Source organism: Mixophyes fleayi, chromosome 1 (genome assembly GCF_038048845.1).
Source record: "Mixophyes fleayi isolate aMixFle1 chromosome 1, aMixFle1.hap1, whole genome shotgun sequence".
NCBI lineage: Eukaryota > Metazoa > Chordata > Amphibia > Anura > Limnodynastidae > Mixophyes > Mixophyes fleayi.
Window position 1 is genome coordinate 80,467,722 of NC_134402.1, and position 20,286 is coordinate 80,488,007.

A 20,286-nucleotide genomic window follows, 5' to 3' on the forward strand; every position below is an offset into this window, starting at 1 on the left:
CACCTGGCAAAATTTAAACAATATTTCCCAACAAGGATACAATAATAATACTATGAAACCTAATAAAAACGTGTCTGCAGATGTGACCACATCTAATTGTTTCTGAATTACGTGACCATTCCTTGTACTTGTGTTTGCCTAATCAAGTTCCTCCTTTGAAGTCATAGACCAGACAAACAATTTGCAAAAAACTGGATGAAAATATTTTTGGTGCGCATGCATAGTGCAGAAATCTGTACATTACACAAAGAAAAAACAGATGTATGTCCATTATTAAATGATCACCACAGTGCCCAGGCGATTTATGTGAGCAAACTAAGAATACAGCTGGAATTGCTTGTTTTTATTTCTTAACCCGTGTCCTTGTAATAGATGAAGTAAAAAACAGGGTTGACTGTAACCCTACTTGTTCTTCACTGTATGACATGTTCTTGTATTGACTTTGAAGAACCTGTTAGCAGAAGGGGAAATGTTATGTTTTTTATGGTTCTTTTAGATGTGTGGTAAATAGCAAAGAAATATACTTGCTAGAGCAAGTCAGATCAGATGCTTGTTATAAAAAAAATAGATCATTGAACAAAGTAAAAAACATTTTCATTGAAAAGATTTAAACAAACACATACTTGACTGAAATTATAAAACGACATTTTAACAAGAAGAATGAGCCTGAAGGTTGTTTTAATGGTATTTTCATTATAAATATCGATCCATTACAAATTGAAAGGTAGAAACACTCCAACACATAAACAAAAGTTTTCAGATACTGATCATCCCAATGTATTATTTTGCTGCAGCTATCATGAAACAGAATTAGATTATATAGTTCCATGCAAGCCTTGATTTAGTTTGGCAGGTGATTCACATGAAGCAACAGAAGAAAGTGCTTAGTGTTTGCCCAGATAATAGTTTGGTCTTCTGTATATCATTCTGGTCATTAACTGTAGGACTGGGGCAAATCTAAAACAAATAGTAGTATCATTTTTGTCACAGCACTGGGGCCATGAGTTCAATTCCCGACCATGGCCTTATCTGTTTGGAGTGTGTATATTCTCCCTGTGTTTGCGTGGGTTTTCTCTGAGTGCTCCGGTTTACTCCCACACTCCAAAAACATAATAGTAGGTTAATTGGCAGCTATCAAAATTGACTCTTGTCTCTGTCTCTGTCTGTGTGTGTGTGTGTTAGAGAATTTAGACTGTTAGCCTGTTAGCTCCAATGGGGCAGGGACTGATGTGAATGAGTTCTCTGTACAGCACTGTGGAATTAGTGGCACAATATAAATAAATGGTGATGATGATGATGATGATGATAATAGTATTATTTTTGTCAGGGCAAACAAAGCATAATAAGCTAACATAAAAATGTTCATGTTTAGTAAAAGATATAAGACTCTAGGGATTCATAATAATTATCATTGTGCATTTAGCTTTTTGGGTTTAATAAAATTTGTTTTTATGTTTTGAATGACATGACTCTGCAAAGAAGAGAAAAGTATACAAAGAGGAACTATGACTTTCTGCAGAAGACTATACTGTAAGTGTTTTGCACCTTAATTAAACACAGGCATTCGCTGCTATTAATATGGGAAGAATAACTTTTCAGCTTAGAAAATAAACAAAAATACTGATAGTGAAGGAGGTTAAACTAAACTAGACATTATTACTTTAGGACTGGAGTTTCTCAAACCTGATGTATAACTGTTTTGTCTAAAAATATATATACAATAATACAAAAAGACACAAAAGACAAACCTCTTGAGTATTCTGGACATTGACAGCTTAATTTATCCAAAAATAAGACAAATTGACAGGACATACATTTTTGTCATGAACATTTAATCAATAAGTTGTACTATATTTTCACTTTGAACATAAACTACTAATGCCTTCAGCCTGTGTTTGTCTTTTCTGCACTGAGGCATTTAAGATGGTTAAATTATTAAGCAGCATATCAATGGATTCTGCATAATCAATAATGTTTAAAATTCCATCCACATACCAAGTGCAGAGAGAAAGTTGTTTGTCTAGATGCAAAATGCTATTTAGTAACAAAATGCTACTTAGAAACAGAACCCATGCAATGATCCCCTTCATTGTTTAGGAATACTTAAAGTACATTTGTTGCTTTTTTGTTATTTGGTTATGACATTCAAAGTATTAATTAAACTTTTAAAGTTTTATATATTATATGTGAATTGTATTCTTTATTTTGCCATTAAAATAGTATAATAGTAAAATATGTTTTACAACATTGTATAATACTAATGTACAGTACTGGTTGCACACCAATACTCTACATTAGTAAGTGGAATTGGGCAGATATGACCTATATTTCTAAAACTGCATTGGCTACTTTTAATACTTCCACTGCACTTATTTTGCATAAGTAAAGTCCTGACATAGGACAGGTGCTTTTACAGTATTGACTAATATTTAAAAGCATTAGTTAACTATAATAAATGTCATACCAAGTTTCCTGTTCATAAGCCCCACCTCTTTCTGCAAAGTCCTGTCCCTTTTAGAACGCAAATATTTAACACAATGAGCAGCAGTATTTACATTAAATTTATCATATATTTATTATATATAAAGTAAACAATTTTACAGCTTACAGTTTGATATAAAATATTTGATAAAGACACATTCATAGTGTTTCAGGGTACATATGTTAGTCCCAGGTTTCTCTGACCTACATGTTTTAAAAACCCCAGGGAGATTATTTTGTGTGGGAAAGAGCTTCCAAAAAGTTAAGTTAAGCTTTAGGAAAAAGCTGGCAAGGGTCCCCGGGGTGTAAATGTAGAGAAAAGGATGGGCTAGTCTGGGTCTTCTGTTGTGCCAATATGACAACAGACTGATTAAGGGTTTTAAAAGAATTTCAGACTGGTCAGTATGAGTCTGTGCTCTGCCTGGGGAATGGGACTGCAGGGTCTCTATAGGAAATAGTTCAATATCTATTGTGAACAATCCTTATATGCTGGAGCTTCTTATATTTTTGTTTAGATTGATAGCCAGGAACAACCTGTTTGGTTAGTGTCGGACAGGTAAGGGGCCTAATTTATTAGGAAAGTAAGACACACTAAGACCACTCACTATTGATAATTGCAGTGCACTAAACCAATTCTAATTTACTTCACCATTGGGCACCATTTCTTTATATTTTCTAACTTAGCATAATATAAAAGATTCATGGTTCAATATACCCTATGGAGGGAAAGGTTTTGCAATGCCCATCCTGACTCCAAGAAAGCATGCGGACTTCTGATTTCAAAGAGGATTTGTCAGAATCACAAGGTGGAGTTGGTGATACCTGTCAGCAGTTGGCGCTACTGAGTACTGAGGTGCGGAGTCTAACACGCCCCTGGTTTTCACCTGGGACCCCCGCAAGGAGGTATGGACTTTGCTCTAAGGGACGTGCAGGTCGCGGCCCTCAGTATCAGTTTTCTGGCGAAGTAACAATTGAGGCAGCGGTGATGGCCCACCAGGATGCAGGATGTAAGAATAGTCAGCAAGCCGGGTCAGAACCAGAGATATGGATATAGCCAAATCAGAAGCAGGAGAATGGTCAGAAAGCCGGGTCAGTACCAATAATCACTCTAAACCAAAATCAGGAAACAAAGGAGAAGTCAGGAACAAGCCGGGGTCAGAATCCAATAAGCAATATCACAGGAACAAACGCTGGAGCAAGGCTGAAGACCAAATACTCTGGCAAGCAAATAGCCTCAGTGAGTTCCTTAAATAGAGGAGAGAGATCCCTGATAGGTGCATCAATCGGCGGGAAAACCGCAACCAATCCCCGGCTAGTCGCAGGGCAACGGACCGCGGTGTCTTGCGCATGTGTACTGATGGCAAACAGGAAAGGCGTCAAGCTGCTATGCAACGGTTGCCAAGCTCAGCGTACGCATGCGAATAGAATGGCAAAAGTGTACCTAAGCAGCAGGACGCCGATTCTGCAGGGAGGCAGGCGCCCGTCTAAAGGCAGAAGCAGGACTGCGCCTGACAGGATAATCCTCTCTTTCAAATTATGTGCCCTTTTAGTAATTATTGTCTGGTGATCATCAGACAATAACATCCTACACTAGAGAAAGCATGAATAAGTCCAGTCTCAGATCCCCCCATCCTGTTTTCAATAACACAGAGCTATTCTCATTTGATGCATTAATGTGTCTATTTTTATATCATTCCTAAACATTTTATATATTTTATTGAAGACCATGCAAAAAAAATGAATTATAATTTTAACGTGCAGATTTTATAGTGAAAACCTACATGTAGAATCCTGGTTTTGCTATTTCTGAATGGGAGATTGATGCTAAAGCAAGAACCACAAAGTACGTCTTGGTGGTATTTAATTGATGGCCGCATATGCACGCTAGAACATGTGTTTGCAAACAGTTGAAACTGTAAAAATGCATTTTATGTACAGTAGACATTAAGAACATCATGATAGATGTATAGCATGTACACATTAAAAAGGAAGACTTTTTTCATGTTTTGTCATTAATGACTATCTTCTTCACAGGTGACAGTAATTTAATTTTTTTCCCTGTGCGTTCTGCTGGTACTTTATATTTCATATATGCATTAGATGTTTCCTGCAGTGTCTTATCTGTCAGAGCAGAGCGTATTCAACTACAGAGGTTTCTTCAGATCCGCTCCTTGTTGAATATGGACGTGCGTATACCCGAATTATGTGCATTTTCTAAAAAACACATATTTGCGTTCATTTTGCCTGCTTTAACGAATCAGGCACACAATGCCTAACGCAGACTAACGGTATTTTTTGAAAATTGCTGGAATGTGACCAACTTAAAAAGCTCTGAAATACGCTCAGCATAAGCAAAGTCTCAGCAGCAAAGGGGTTAATACGTCTTACTTTTAAGTTCACAACAGAAAATTCAAGTGTTCTTAAAGTTTTAAAAACAAGATAGAATTAATGTTGCACAGGTATATTATGGCATGTATTCATTAAGAAAACTACATCTCCCAGCCTGCCTCTGGGAGTTTCAATGCAAATTGCATTGGCCATTTTAGAGTGGACAAACTGAAAACTACAGCCTCAGGCTGCTCACTAGAGCCCCAGACTGCACTAGAAGCATGCAGAGACAGTTAGACACTGCAATAAGTTACAAAAAAGTCTGCCAAAAATGGGAATTTTGGCGACAGAATGTACTAGAAGATTCTTGGGAGGAAAGGGGAGGAACCAAAAATCGACTGCTGAAGGCTAGTAGATGTTTTGCTGTGAAGTGTGCTGTGAAGGCTGTCTAGGAAAAAGGAGCCATTGAGTGCCAGTGCTGGACTGTTGCCCTGAGGGATTTTTGCTGCTAAAGTTCCATATTTAAAAGCCAGCCCATAGGGAAACATCTTTGGAGAAAACAGGAAAAGACTTAGCTTGCTCCTGCCTATCAGATGTCAGCAGATAAGACAGATAAGTTTATGGTTTATTTTGCTTTGCTATGTTCAAGTTATTAAAAAGTGAGACATCAAGCTGTGTTATTAAAACTTCTGACCAGGGCTGTAATATTGCTATTGAGATGTTTTCTAGTGCTGTCTGAAGGAAGACTTTATTCCAGCCAAATTTTCTGTATTTAAAGTTTATCAGTAAGCTGTTACAGTGCGCAAGGGACATAGAAAGAAATCATTGTTCACAAGAGTTTGTCTTTATTACATCAGAAGTTTGATTCTATTGTAAAACTGCCTAAAATGGTTGCTGAGGAGAGAATTGCAAGCTGCTTAACCCTACAGTTGCTGGGAGAGATCTACTTATTCCATTAGACGGATTACTAAGTGGAGATTGTGTTCTTTACATTGGACATCGTTTATTGTGCAGAAATACTGTCACGTATGCGTCACTTTGACTACCGATTTTATTTTGTACAAGTGAGCTTCATGTGTCAGCTGAAACTTTGCTTATTCATGGGGATTACAATTTACCTTCTTGGGTTGTGTCTGTTGTAAAGAAACCCTAGGCTACAGTCATCTATTAAAAAGCATCTAACCCACAAAAGTTGGATTAAACCTTGTTGCATCTCCACTGATCTAGTGTGATAAGTGTTGTATAACTGCACTAAAAGTCTATTGTGATTGATTTGTGTAGATAATTTGTGGCAGAAGCATTTACTGTCATTTTCTAGTTAACCCATTAGCAACTGATTTCACTGATGCACAGTACCTAACTTCAAAGTGAGATATATTTATTCAGTGCCATATGGGTTTGTATGATTATGCTGATATTGTTGAAATAAGATTCCTAAGATGTTATTATTTACTTTGGAAATATTAAAGGTTACGTGGAATTACTTAACTTCACTAATGCTATTTATCTGCCATTGTGGTAAAACCGTATGCCACAAGCAAAAAGAATAAACCCACGGGTTTACGCAGTTTTAGCCCTGTGTTCTTTGTTTCATTGCAACACTACCAGGGTATCTTTTCTTCCTTACACTACTTCTGGGCAACCAACCATCTGCCCCGTTACATCTGCAGCTAGATATTTTAATCTGAAATAAGACAGATGCCTTTTCATTGAATTTAACATTCTGTAGAGAAAATTATGTTGTTGTTAACTAGACAAAACATTTGTATACTATTACAAATTACAATACCTACTTTTAAAAATGATGACAAAACTTTCTGAATTTGATAAGTCTGTGTGCAGACCTGTCAATTCCCTTTCTGCTTTGCTATTTTGCCAACAATGAAAATATTGAAACACACAATTGATAAGTTTGTCTAGCAAAACCTGAAGTGATTTTCCCTATATCATTCTTAGATGTGAACTAGACCAGACTCCATAAAAATGCACATAACGGAGACAATCATGTTTTGAGCTGAAGCAATATTAATGAGAATGTAGTCTGTGAGTTTACTAGGTACCAGTGACATCACAGAGGCATCAAGTATGTTATGCCAGTATTTCACTTACGCCCACCAAAGGGCCATCTCTTCCATTGGGCACAATGGGCAGGTGCCGGGGGCCCTTCGGGCAAGGGGACCCGTCCGAGGCAGCGCTGCATGCAGGATTTGGCCAGTTTCTGTGTACGGCGTCACGTGCCTGTGTAAGGCCCTTAATAATGAAAAAAAAAAAGCAAATACTTACCTTGCGGCCACGTCAGCTGGCGATCCGGTCCCTCCCTGATCTCCTCCTTTGTGCGGCGCTCGCAGTAAATGTCGGGCGTGACTTCATCACGCCCGATATCCATTGCGGAGCGCAGCACGACGGAGGAGTCCCCAGTGTGAGAAGAATTATAATCAGCAGGCAGCAGCAGTAAATCGGAGAAAAGAAAAGAGGATCGCATCGGAGAACAAGCCGATTAAAATGTAAGTTAAGGGGGATTTAAAAAAAAAAAAAAAGTGATATATATATATATATATATATATATATATATATATGAGTAAACATAAGAGGAGAAGCGCCAAACATAGTGTAATACCATAAAATTATGATACATAAATGATGTGCTTTAAAAGCTGCATACCAGATGCATAAATAAATCAGGCTTACCTGGTTAGTTATTCAATCTGATTCCAGATCCTCCTCAGAAGATAGCAGGTTCATAGATTCACTAGAACTCAAAGAATAACAACATAGTATAGTATGCCCATGTATCTGTTTAAAAATGTTTTATTACACATCCGGGTGCATAAGCAAATGAATGGCCGTACATTGAAATATAGAATGTAAAGCTTATCTGATCAAGTCCTCAAGTACAGATATCCCAAGGATCCTTCTTATACAGGGGACCATGAATAGACAACAGAAGCGGTGCCTCCTCAATCCTTAATGCGTTTCGTCGGGAAGACTTTATCAAAAGGTAATGCCTATCCATAATACCATATCTCCTTAAATAGTCTGGACATCCAGAAGGCGCGAGTGCGCCAAACCACTCTGACTTCCGTCTGCCGAGCCGTGACGTCACATCCGCCAACATGGCGATACGTCACTTCCGCCCTTATGAAGCCAGCTCCGAGAGATGTCTCTCCTGCACATCCGCCCATAACATCCGGGCAACAATAGAATGATTTTTATACAATATATAAATATAAAATATATAAAACATATAAACCAATCATTTTTTTTACATACATACACACACACATACACACACATATATATATATATATATACAAGTTAACCCGTGCATGATACTCATGCATTCTAGTCAAATCAAGCTACTTAAGGTGTTAAAAAGGTTCTTGTCGTGCATTTGGGCCTAGCCCAGGCCTCCTCAGGGGAAGAGCGTTACTTCCGGATGCAAGCGCCCTTTTTTAACGTGGTTTTGTCCACATGTCACCACCTCATCATTTTTCTACATCACCTCATCCTTCATCTTCATCGCCACATCCTTCATCAAGCTACTTAAGGTGTTAAAAACTCCCCACTGTCACCCCCGGCAACCACCAACCACTCCCAACTGTCACTTCTCCTTCAAGAAATATATAGGTCAGTGTATAACTCTGCCCAGCAGGTGGCGCTGCAGCTTGTTTTTTTTTTTTTTTTCACACAGGCCACTAAGCATTTATATAGTAGATATATATATATATATATATATATATATATATATATATATATATATATATATATAGGGCCCCGGTGCACCGCTTTGCCCAGGGCGCCCGTAATGTTGTTAAGGTGGCCCTGGCCCACCCAGCCCTGAATTTAACTGTTTAACCAAAACTTTCCCAACTGCACTCTGGCTAATATATCACTGCATGACTACATGAGTCAAAGTCCTGGCCCCACAACACATTCCAACCTTTATCAATGAAAAATGTGCTCATTCAAAATTTTAAGACAATTCATTCTAAAATCTGACTTTTTAAGTCCCATGAGATTTCTTCTTGTCTGATAATCCATAATATATATATAAAAAAGTTATGATGCACCGAAAAGTGCTCAGTTTATTAAAATAAGCATCTTCTTTGTTAATGTGGTCCACAGGGAATTATTTTGTTTTTTTGTAATCCATTCAGAACTGCTTTATTGTATTTCTTTCTTCCTTCTGATTATACTCCATTAGGAAATAAAAAAACACAGTATGACTCAAACTGTTCTCCTTAGACTCATGAAGCTGAATAACTATGAAATGAATTGACAAGTCTTCACTGCTCAGCCAAGTTCTTTCCCATGTGCCAGCAAATCATATCATGGCCATAGTGTGAAACCACTTGTGATTGGCTGAGTGAATTCAGTTCACAGTCATTCTGTGCCAGAAGACTGAGCAGATGAGTTTGCATTTTTCAATTTTATTTTCATTTGTATACAAACTTCTCATGGAATTACAAAAAAGAGTAAATAAAAAAAGATTTTGTTTGGTTAAGGGTATTGGGGAGTGTATTAATCTTTATTTTTAAAATATGTGTGTGCTTTCATCTAAACTTATTTATACTATATTAGTATAACGGGCAGGGTTTTTTGTGACCACAGTTCATTACACTGGGTACACTGAGATGGCAAAGTTGACACTCTATGTGTTGCTTTTTAGCATGACACTGGTAGACTCTGGGAGGAAGTTGCTTGTTTTTTTGCATTGACCCCACCATAAAGGCTCCAACCTTGCGCTGACCAGGCTGGATTTTGGACCCCACACTGTGATTTACATGTTATACTGTGAACCAGCCCACACTGGCTAGCCTGGAACAGTTTTTCGCTCTAGCAGGGGGGTCACACACACATTATTATCTTATATTAATGAAATCAAAGCATGGCTATCTAGTGCTTTGACTGATTAAGGATTTTGGGGGAGAGCATACCATTTTTCTTTATTTATTATGAAGCTTTCCTATTCATTTTAAAAGGGTTTCCAGGACAAGTGTTAAACAATTCCTGCAGTATTACATCTGGTGGTAGAAAAAGGGAAATGCTTATAAAAAGATAATTGAGACTTAGGGGTATATTTACTAAACTGTAAGTTTGAATAAGTGGAGATATTTCCTCTAGCAACCAATCAGATTCTAGTTATGATTTATTTAGTACATTCTACAAAATGACAGCTAGAATCTGATTGACTGCTATTGGCAACATCTCCACTTTTTCAAACCCGCAATTAGTACACCATAATACTTTGCGAAACATACCTGACACTATGCAATATGTTTCCTTAAAACATCACTGGCATATCATGAATGTTGTTGTGATGGCAGGTGTTAGAGCATAAACTCACAGAGTAGCCCTGTGATGAAGAGATCTCCCCCTCCCAACAGAGTCTGTTAAGTCATACCTTTAGAAAAGCAGTTTCTCTGGTTTAGAAATACAAGCCGCACTGGTTTTTGTAATTATCATCGCTTAAGACAAATGCACTTTTGCAGAAATTGCACACAGAGACAAATATGCATTTACTACTTTTCACTGGGATGGCTTCACTAAGTAACATCTCTACCCTTCCTGCTCCAACAGATGGAATGGCACAAACAGTCAGGGCTTCTACATAAGGGTGAGTATGAGCTCATAATTGTGTAGCATTGTTACGTGTTCAAAAGTGTTTTTTTTGGTTGGAAATTGTTACTTAAGGGAAAGATGGGTTTTTGGATTAGAAAATGAAATTGTAAATGATTTAAGTGGTTTGGGTTAAAGAATATGGCTCATTAAGGATTAGGGAGTGTGCAATGATGACAGTCTATAATGAGAAGCTTTTGAAGCAATGCAGTTTAGTGCTGGATAAATTGAGTTCATGGGATGATAGTTAATATGATGGCAATGTGATCTACAGTGGGTTTAATGGAGACTATGTATCTAATCCCTCAATACATTCAATATGGTTGCCATTGTAAGGTAATATGATCACTTAGATTGGACAAAATGACTCCTATGTGAGATTCATAATATCTGTGCTGTAAGGTTAAAAGATTCTATTTGAGATCAATGGCGTTTTATAATGTATATGATTTTGGTTAGGGTTTGAAGTTTACATTGCTGTGAAATGTATGTGCAAGACAGGATTAGTTATATTGAATGTCTAAGCATGAGGGTATCTCCTCCACCCCTCCCCCCACCTCCCAGAGAAACTAACACTGAAAGAGATAAAGATAGAACTTTGTCTTGAAGACCTAGGGATTGTAGTGTTTGTATGAGAAGAGAGTGGTCAACAGTGTCAAATGTAGCAGAGAGTTTCAGGAGCATTATAAGTAAGTAGTGGCCTTTAGATTTAGCAGTGATCAAATCTTTGACAACCTTAGTCAACACAGGCTCTGTGGAGTGTTGAGAATGAAAGCCTGACTGAAGAGGATGCAATAGGTTATATGAGGAAAGAAAGTGTGTGAGGCGAGTGTAGACAATTCTCTTGAGAAGCTTGAAGGGGCATGGGAGCTGAGATATGGGATGGTAATTTGAGAGAGAGTTTAGATCAGAATTTAGTTTTTTCAAATTAGGTGTAATCACTGTGTATTTGAATATTGAGGGAAAGATACCAGTTAAAAGATAGCGAGGGATTACATATTTTAGTTAAGGATGGGATAAGTACAGGAGACATGGTTCTACCAATTTGCTAGGGTATAGGATCAAGAGGACAAGTGGTAGAGTAGGAAGATAAGAAGAAAGTAGATATTTCCTCTTCATTTGTTGGATCAATAAAAGTGTGTTTGGAAGGTATTGAGCTGGTTGCTTGTCGAGGAAGATGATTCTATTTCAAGATATTGGATACTGATAGTAGTTAAAGGATTAGGGGTGGGAGTGTTAAGATGAAATTTAAATGCATTGGAAAGGCATTTGGGGTTTGAAGCCTGAGCAGAGATGAGATATTGAAATCATGTTTGTTTTGCAGTGTCCAGAACATTACGATATGAGTGATAGACAGCAGTATTTGTAAGAAAATCATTAAAGGTATCAGATTTATACAATTGATGTCTGGTTTCTGAAGATTTTGTGTTGCTTTATTGTGCCACGAGTGACAATGAAGTTGATGTGGAGTATGAAGTGTCGCTGGAGCCACATGATCAAGGGCTGTTGCTAGGGTTTGGTGAAAATTAGTTACTGCCATATCAGGGAAAGAGATTGTAGAAATTGGGGAGAGAAGGTGTTGGACAGAGGTGGAAAAACTGTTGAAAAGTAAGAGTTAATATTTCTGCATGTATGAGGAGGCTTGGTACAGTTAGACAGCAGAACATTTAAAATACTGGGGAAGAGCTTGTAGCTGATAATGTGATGATACAAGAGTACAATGAGCATTAAGAAAATCAGAAATGGAGCATAGTCTAGAGGTAAAAAATATTAAATCAGTGGCCATCCCAATGAGTAAAGGATTCTGTCCACTGGGAGAGGGGAGAAGGGAGGAAGTTAGAAAGTTTGGAAGCATAAGTGGTATGTGGATTATCAATGAGGATGTTTAAATCACCCACGATGGTGGGGATGTTAGAAGATAAGAAATGAGTAAGCCATGCAGAGAAATATTCAAGAATTTTTTGGTATGGTCCAGAGGGTCGATTGATCACAGCAACATGCATAGAGAATAGGTGAAATGTCCGAATAGCAAGAACTGTAAATCTGTAAGTGGAGAAAGAAGTAGTCCAACCCCAGCTCCTTGTCTGCTTTCAGGTCTGGAGGTGTGGGTGAAGTGGAGGTCATGTGAAATGGCTGTAGGTGATGCAGTGTCTAATTGTGTGAGACACGTTATTGCTAGAAGGTTGATCCCAGAATCCATATACTATCAGCTACTGTAAGATATGGGGAATTCACTTAACCAGACCACGCTGTTAAAATCCAAGCCAAGCTAAAGTGATCCTGATATAATTTTCAATACAACCAAAAGGAGAAAGCACCAGTACATTAGGGGTGTGTAAGTCCTCGGGCCAAGTGGTTAGTGTGCAAGTATGCTGGACAAGTGAAAGCAGTTTTCTGGGTAACCGCTAAGTCATTATGAATCTTTTGCAATGTTATAGCACCCTATGAATTGGGCCAAACTGTAATTATGATTGCCCAGCCAAGCTGTTATTTAGAAAGTGGTTGTGATCTAATTACTGTATTTTCCAGCTTATAGAAGGGTGTCTACAGAACCTATTAGTAAGCAACCCTGTATCCTTCATTCGGTAGAAAGGTATAAGAGGAAGGCTGTTTGGCAATCAGAATTACAGTTCTCCTGAGATTTCTAATTAATCTCAAAACAGGATATATTTAATTCATTAAGTCATATTAGTGTTAACCAACAGTGGGGGGGTTTGTTATGTTTTCTCATTAAAGGTGAAGGGAGACTGACAACTGTAGCTGTGCAGCAAAGTACCATGAGACTAATGTAGAGTTTGAGGCAACTTATAAACAGAAGTGCAAAATGTGTTTTTCTGTACTGCGCATATGCAGTAAAAAGGAGTACATATCAGTCGTTTGAAATATTATAGCCCCATTTTTCAAAATTATGTACCACCTTAGAATATATGGTCTGGGGATCACCTGAAAATAACACCATACACTATTGAAAACATGATGAAGTCCCAGATCTCTCATATACTGGCTTCCATAAAAGCAGTTTTTAAAATGGTATGCCTTGTTAGGCTACCATTTTATTCTTCACATTGTATGTAAATCATTAAAGATGGTGAAAACTAGCAAAAAAAAAGGCAAAAAAACTACATTATCGTTTTTAAGTGCAAATTTTATTATGAAACCTACCTGTAAAGTCCTGCATTTTTGTTTTGGAAAGGTTAATTGGTGCCAAAGCATAAAGTATTTATTGATGGTTGTTAGAAAAAAGTGCACATATTAGCTTTTAGTTCACTTTCTTGCCATTTCAGTTTAAATAACACTATATTGTCAATTTTGGGTAGCTTGTCTTTGCAGAGGAGGTATAAGAAAAATAATGGTATTTTCCAAAAAATTCAAAGTCTTCAAATAAAAAAAATGCAAGGTATAATTTGTGTGGATACTGCTTTAACAAATTATTGATATTGATGTGACAAGCCCAAGAATTGCAAGATAGGTTCCGCACAGGGGTGAACAAAACTTCAGCGGCAAATGACTTTATATATAAACAGTGCAAATATAGTTTTAAAAAAAATAAATTTCAGAAAGAACTGTATTCACCACCAGAGTGGTGTCTGAAATGCAAACTTCAACTTTATTAAGGATTTCAAACAGTTAACTTATCGATGTGACAAAAAGCCAGCATGCCAAACCAATAACTATTTCACACAGGTGTTGTATTTTGTCAAGATAAAATCACATTAATAAATCACATGTAACACACAAATACTTGATAGCTTATTTGTGCACTGAAATTTAAAGTTGATATTTGTGTGTTACATGAAAAAACAGGCAGTATTTAACTTATGTGCAAAACAGAACACTCATTTGCACCCCTTCCATTGTAACATGGTTTTGTCCAGGAGACTGAAATAAGTATCCTCTTCATTTGAGATCCTTAATGAATCAGGCCCGGAGACTGCATAGCTAGGTGAATGATTTTATACACCTCTGGCAGAGTGTCTTATTGAAACACCTCAATTGAATAACTAACAGGTGTGGCCAAATACTTTTGTCCATATAGTGTATCTGTGTTATCACATGTGCATTTTTCCAACTAGTGTTTAGCTAAGTGGACAGCTCTTTCTGCTAGCCCATTGGATTGAGGATAGTGGCTGCCTCTTGTAGTGTGTTTAACATCCCAGGTATTTGCAAACTCTTTGAACTCTCTACTCATTAATTGCTGTGCATTGTTTGTGGTGAGTAGTTGTGGGGGTATTTTGTGTAGCAAAGTGTATCTTGAGTTTATGCCCTTCTCCTCACATGGAGCAGAACGACATAAGCTTGCCTTGCCCTTTTGCTCCACGGGAGGTTTCTGACCTCCCTGAGCTCACCTTAGGACACCTGCATTACGGTTTGACAGGTGTACCGCCCCAGTCAAACTCCCCACCTGCCAATGTCCTCAGAGCGGGTATGTATACATATACATATACATATACACTGGCTGAAGCACACTGCGTTGCCTGTGTTTGAATCTTGAAGTTATTAAGTTAACAATGAGTTGGATGTAAGTGTTAACATTTTAAAAATAATTAGCAGCTTAGAAGCTTTTCCAATACACCCATTAGGTGGCTGACCAGTGTCGTTTTTGTTTTTCTATTAAATGTTATCCAATCCATCCATTGGAAGGCTCAGGACAGGCTCCCGTGTCAAATTTCTGCTCAATGTACACCAATGGACAGTCCTACTGGGACCCTAACCACTCTAAAACCTAGACAGGATCCAACTTGACCACTTCGCATTGGTTTCATCCCAATCGGTGAAGGGGTTTCTGAATGCAAAACTAGACAGACAGACAAACCAAATCGATCCAGTTGAAGGTGCAGAACAGGCCCAGGCTCCCCATGTCAAACTTCTGGTCACTGTACACCAACGGGAGGTTCGGCATAAACTCGACCCCTCTTAAAACTTGGCCAGGATCTAACTGTGCAGGATCACAATTGGAGCAGGTGTGTAGAAGATATTCGCCAACAAACAAGCAAACAAACTTTTTATTTTATATATAGATGTTTTCCAAATTCATTCAATGGAAGGTGAAGAAAAAGCTCCCCGGGTCAAAGTTCAGGCCAGTGTACACCAATGGGAGGTCTGACTGGGAGCTCAACCCCCTTATACCTGCCCAGAATCCAACTGGACCACCTCGCATTGGTTTCATCCCAGTCCGATTGAGACCTAAACCCCCTAGTATGTCTATTGGGATCCAATGTGGAAGGCTTAGAACAGGTTCCGCGGGTCAAATTTCTGGCAAAGACGGAGATCCATGTCTGCCAACTTCTGACGCCATGTAGATGTGGGTGAGGGTCGGGTACTAAATGTCAATAATGAAAATATTGACATTCATAATGTTGACAACGTAATGTTGACAGTCAGAATGTTGACACAGTTAATGATCAGTAGGTCAACAGGGTCTAAATTTGACATTGGGAATGTCAACAAGTTGTAGAGTCGACAGTCACAATGTCAATACAAAGCATTACATTTAAGCTGCTAATACTGTCATCCATACTGTAAAAACAATCTCCTGGCACACAATGACCACTGGGACCTAGTGCACCATAGATAAATGTAAATAAAACACGCACACCACTGTAAAAATTACTTTAATTGGAATAAAAAACACCCCAACACAAAACCTCATTTACCCTCTTTGTTACTTGCATTCAGGGGTCTTCTTCTGTAATAGAACCAAATTATTCTTGCTTGGTTAGAAAAAAAATAAAGATACACAAACTTACACTCAACTCATTGGAGCTAATTTAGTGTTGTGTAATTTTGTGTATCTTTTTTTTTTTTCTAAAATGAAAAATATAGAAAATATTTTTTTTTCAATCTTTGCTACACCACACTCTGCAAATCTTAATCTATGATCGAATGACTACTAAAGTCTCAATAAGCGTCTGCAAATTAAGTGTTCATCATCATCCTTTACTTACACCTTCCCCTGACCACCTGCAAATAATACCACTTTTTTAGCATTATCACCAACTATGTCCCTGTCTGAATTCATAGGCAATTGCACTAACACATCCTTACTGTAAGAACACTCCTTCCCTCCCCTCTCATCTCCTGTTCAGGCTTAAGGAGTTGTAAGTTACAAAAAGTTGCAGGTCTGAATAGCCACAGCTGTGTATGTTCACTTTCTGAGCATATGCAGTGTGAAAAAATATAAAGATACAAAGATACACTACCCAAACAGGAGTATGTATCACTCTGAGTCAGACCCAATGTGGGTAATTCAATTGGCCGCGTTACTGCCAAAAGCAAAGCAGCCTGCGCACTATTACAGATATTATAGTAATAGTGTACACTAATACCGTCAATCTGGTAATCTTCAATGCTGGTTTTTGCTCGCAGCTCAGGGAGCCGTAAGCAGATATCAGGGTTAAAATTACCGTATTAACAGTATTAAAATTAACGCCGCATTGAGCACGGACAAATTTAATTCCCCCTATTGTGTATCAGTATATTGTCATGAAATGTATAACAAGTGTCATTACAAATAATTCTTTAATTAACACACATTTAATTACATTTTTATCCATTAAACCAGAATTTGTGTCCCAGTTTATTTGCCCATTATAATATAACATTATAAACAAATATAAAATGTGCTTATATAAATTAAGAAACAAAAAAGTTATTACTTAGAAACTAATACATGTAAAAACAGTTTAAAGGGAGTGGTCACGAATGAGTGAAAACCCTTCAGACATGGAAAGATTAATGCATAATGGTCAGAAGTCTTCTTGTGATAGCTGCTTATTATGTGTTCCTGGTAATCTGTCCACTTACACATGATTTTATTTGTGATATGACATTAATGTATATTGGAGTTGTAAATTGATTTTATTATATATTTTGTTATGTTCGTCTAGTCGCTATCAATTAATATTGTCCGCTGTGATCAACGTGGTTCCAACGCACAAAAGAGATTTAATAGCAAGAAATAACAATTAAATAAAATAAAGTACAGCCAATACATACGCAGCACACTGGTTCCACCATACAGTCATTCAGTCCTGAAGCCTGTGGTCAAAGTAGACTGAATGAGTTTGTGGTACATAAAAAACAGTGGTGATGCCATGGCAGTTTTCCATTGGTTCAGGTTTTAGGACAGTCCAGTATAATGCAGGTTATAGGCCCTCCAAGGGTGGGGGTCAACTCTCTAACAGCTGCTTACGTGTCTTCCCACCGAAATGCTAGTTCAAACCGGGCCATTAGCGTTACAAACACAATATCATTCTGAGCATTAATCCTTTATCATCCATAACTAGCATACGGAAGGTGGATTAGTATGACACTAAATATGATACATTTCCTATATCCTGAACTTTAGATATCAATAAAGTGGTTTTAACATTATTATATTAAACTATTAAATCTATTACATTTGATTATAAAAGACTATGTGCTGGAACTTTATTAAGGTGAACTATTTACATATGAATGTGTGGGTGTAAATGTATGTAGAAGTGTTCGCTAGTGTTATTGTGTAATATGCCCTTCCACGCCGTAGCATGATATTCGCATATTTTCAGATAAACCCAATTAAATCGATGGTTATTAATTTGTAATTACTTCATCCAATTATTTGACTTTCAAAATTTCCTAGAACAATATAAATGCAATTATGTGTTAATATATAAACATCTAGTGAAATCTAAAAAATACTGCAGTATTGCTGCACATTTATAGAATAAAAGCAATAAATAGACTGTAAAGTCCTTCAGCAGATTTATTCATATTGTGAATACCAGTTGACAGGTAGACTAATTGCACTGCATTATGAAATTATTGCATATTTTATTTTGAACATTACATATATAAAATGTTTGAAATAGATTTGTATAATACAATGTCTTTGCTGGGTATGATGTACTGATGATTGCTACTTATTGGTTGCTAGTCACTTCTGCTACCCATTACAAGACTGGGTATAATATGCTAGTTATTGTTGAATATTATATGCTAGAATCTTCTGGAAATCTTCTGGTTACTGCTGGTAACAATAGGCTATACATGATATATTTACTCACCAGCATAATAATTTAGCATATGTGCTCTTTGAATAAATATTTGTTATAGAATGTAAACACAATCCTTCTCTTGCCCTCTCTGACAAAGTCATACTTGCCAACTCTCCCGGAATGTCCGGGAGACTCCCGCATTTCGCTTGAGTCTCACGGACTCCCGAGAGAGTGTGGCAATCTCCTGGATCTGGGCAGAATTAAGTCCAAAACGCCACGATTCATCGGGAATTGCGGTGTTTGGCTTTGCCCCCGCTGTGACGCGATTTTTGGATTCCCGCCCCCTGCACGTCCACTTTCCCTATGTAGCTCCCGGATCATACTTGCCATAAGTTGGCAAGTATGGACAAAGTCCAGATTTTTCATCTTTTTAGATTGTAAGGCACTATTTGTCTTATACTGTATTTGTAATAACATGTTTGCTTCATACTTATTCTGTAAGCTTTATGTTAAATCAACTGAATTTAAGATAAAACAAAATAGCATGACAATGTATAGTGTTTGTTTCATGCTAAAGGTTGTAGTTCCTAATATATGTCAACCTAGAATGCACAATGTATATAGACACTCCTGGCTAGCAGAAAAGTGCGCATGGGAATTGTTTTTCAATATTATCAACAACCTTATGTAATCTACCCTTCTAAAATTATGTCAAAATATGTTTAATTCACAGTTGAGAAAATGCATGCCATTTATAGTAGGACTTGTCATTTATTTTCATTTGCACCTTATCTGTGCACACAAGAATTATTGTACAATACATATATGCTTCAATGTCAGATTAAAAATATATTTCTCATATTGTCCTAGTAAATAATCTATTATAACATTTATTTGTATGCACTGACAGCAAGGACAGTAATGAGCTGGCCCTTTAACACTAGAAATGTTGATGTTTGACAATTTATGAAAAGTGTTTCTGCTGCAATATATCTGTTGTATGAGTATAAGTGAATACAATATATAATATACAAGAATATAACGTTGGAGCTTTAGAAAGTTGATAAAAAAAATACTGCATGAAAGTAATTATTAACAACTATATGACATTGAAACAAAAAGATAATTTAGGTAAAGCAACTCATAATTACAATGTATTTGAAAAAAAACCTCATTATACAAGTGTGAAACCTTAAAAAAAAACTATTCTTTAATATTTTAGTATTCCCTCAAGCAGGCTGTAAAATACAGCAGAGTTGTATTTCAAGCTGACATTTAACATTTTTTATTTAATTCAGGTTACTACATTTAATTTCATTTTTCCCCAATAGCTACTATGCAATAGAACAGGCTCATTACCTTGGGTAAATGCAGAAGTACACACTTCTCCTTTTAGTTAATAACTACATTGAACTGCACTTAGCCTTTTTTGCCAAGCATTTCTAAACTACATTCATAGTTATTTTAACAATGCAGGTGTTCATGTTTGAAAAACAATTAAATAAACTAACAGAGAAGCCTGGCTTCTGAGAATTATGTGTTTTCTAATTAATTGCAAATATAGGAAATCTGAGGAAGGGGAGAGATAATGGGAAGAAGTAAATCAATGTTTGCACAAGAACTATACAGTGCATTTATGAAACATATCGGCTACAAGGCATGCTAAAACCTATAGTACTATGTGAATGTCAGAATCACAAAAGATTTGTTGCCCATGCTACAAAAACATTCAGTTTATGACAATGATTTAAACCAGGACTTGTAATCATGTACCAAAGATAAACTTCTTGGGGGATGTGAATAATTCTCTGTGTTTAAACATTAATGTTTTTTTGTTATTTACTACAGTACACTGCCAGGTAATCAATAATAATCATTG

At 37.0% G+C, this 20,286-nt stretch overlaps 1 long non-coding RNA gene across 1 annotated transcript in view; it reads left to right on the forward strand.

Moving 5' to 3' along the window:
• The first annotated feature begins 5,087 nt into the window (after positions 1–5,087).
• The window catches only part of LOC142104863 (uncharacterized), an 84,336-nt gene continuing 69,137 nt past the window's right edge, over positions 5,088–20,286 (forward strand). Inside the window, exons 1-2 of the long non-coding RNA XR_012679674.1 lie at positions 5,088–5,468; positions 10,390–10,426. This is a non-coding gene — a long non-coding RNA (uncharacterized LOC142104863). The remainder of the gene's footprint in view (positions 5,469–10,389; positions 10,427–20,286) is intronic.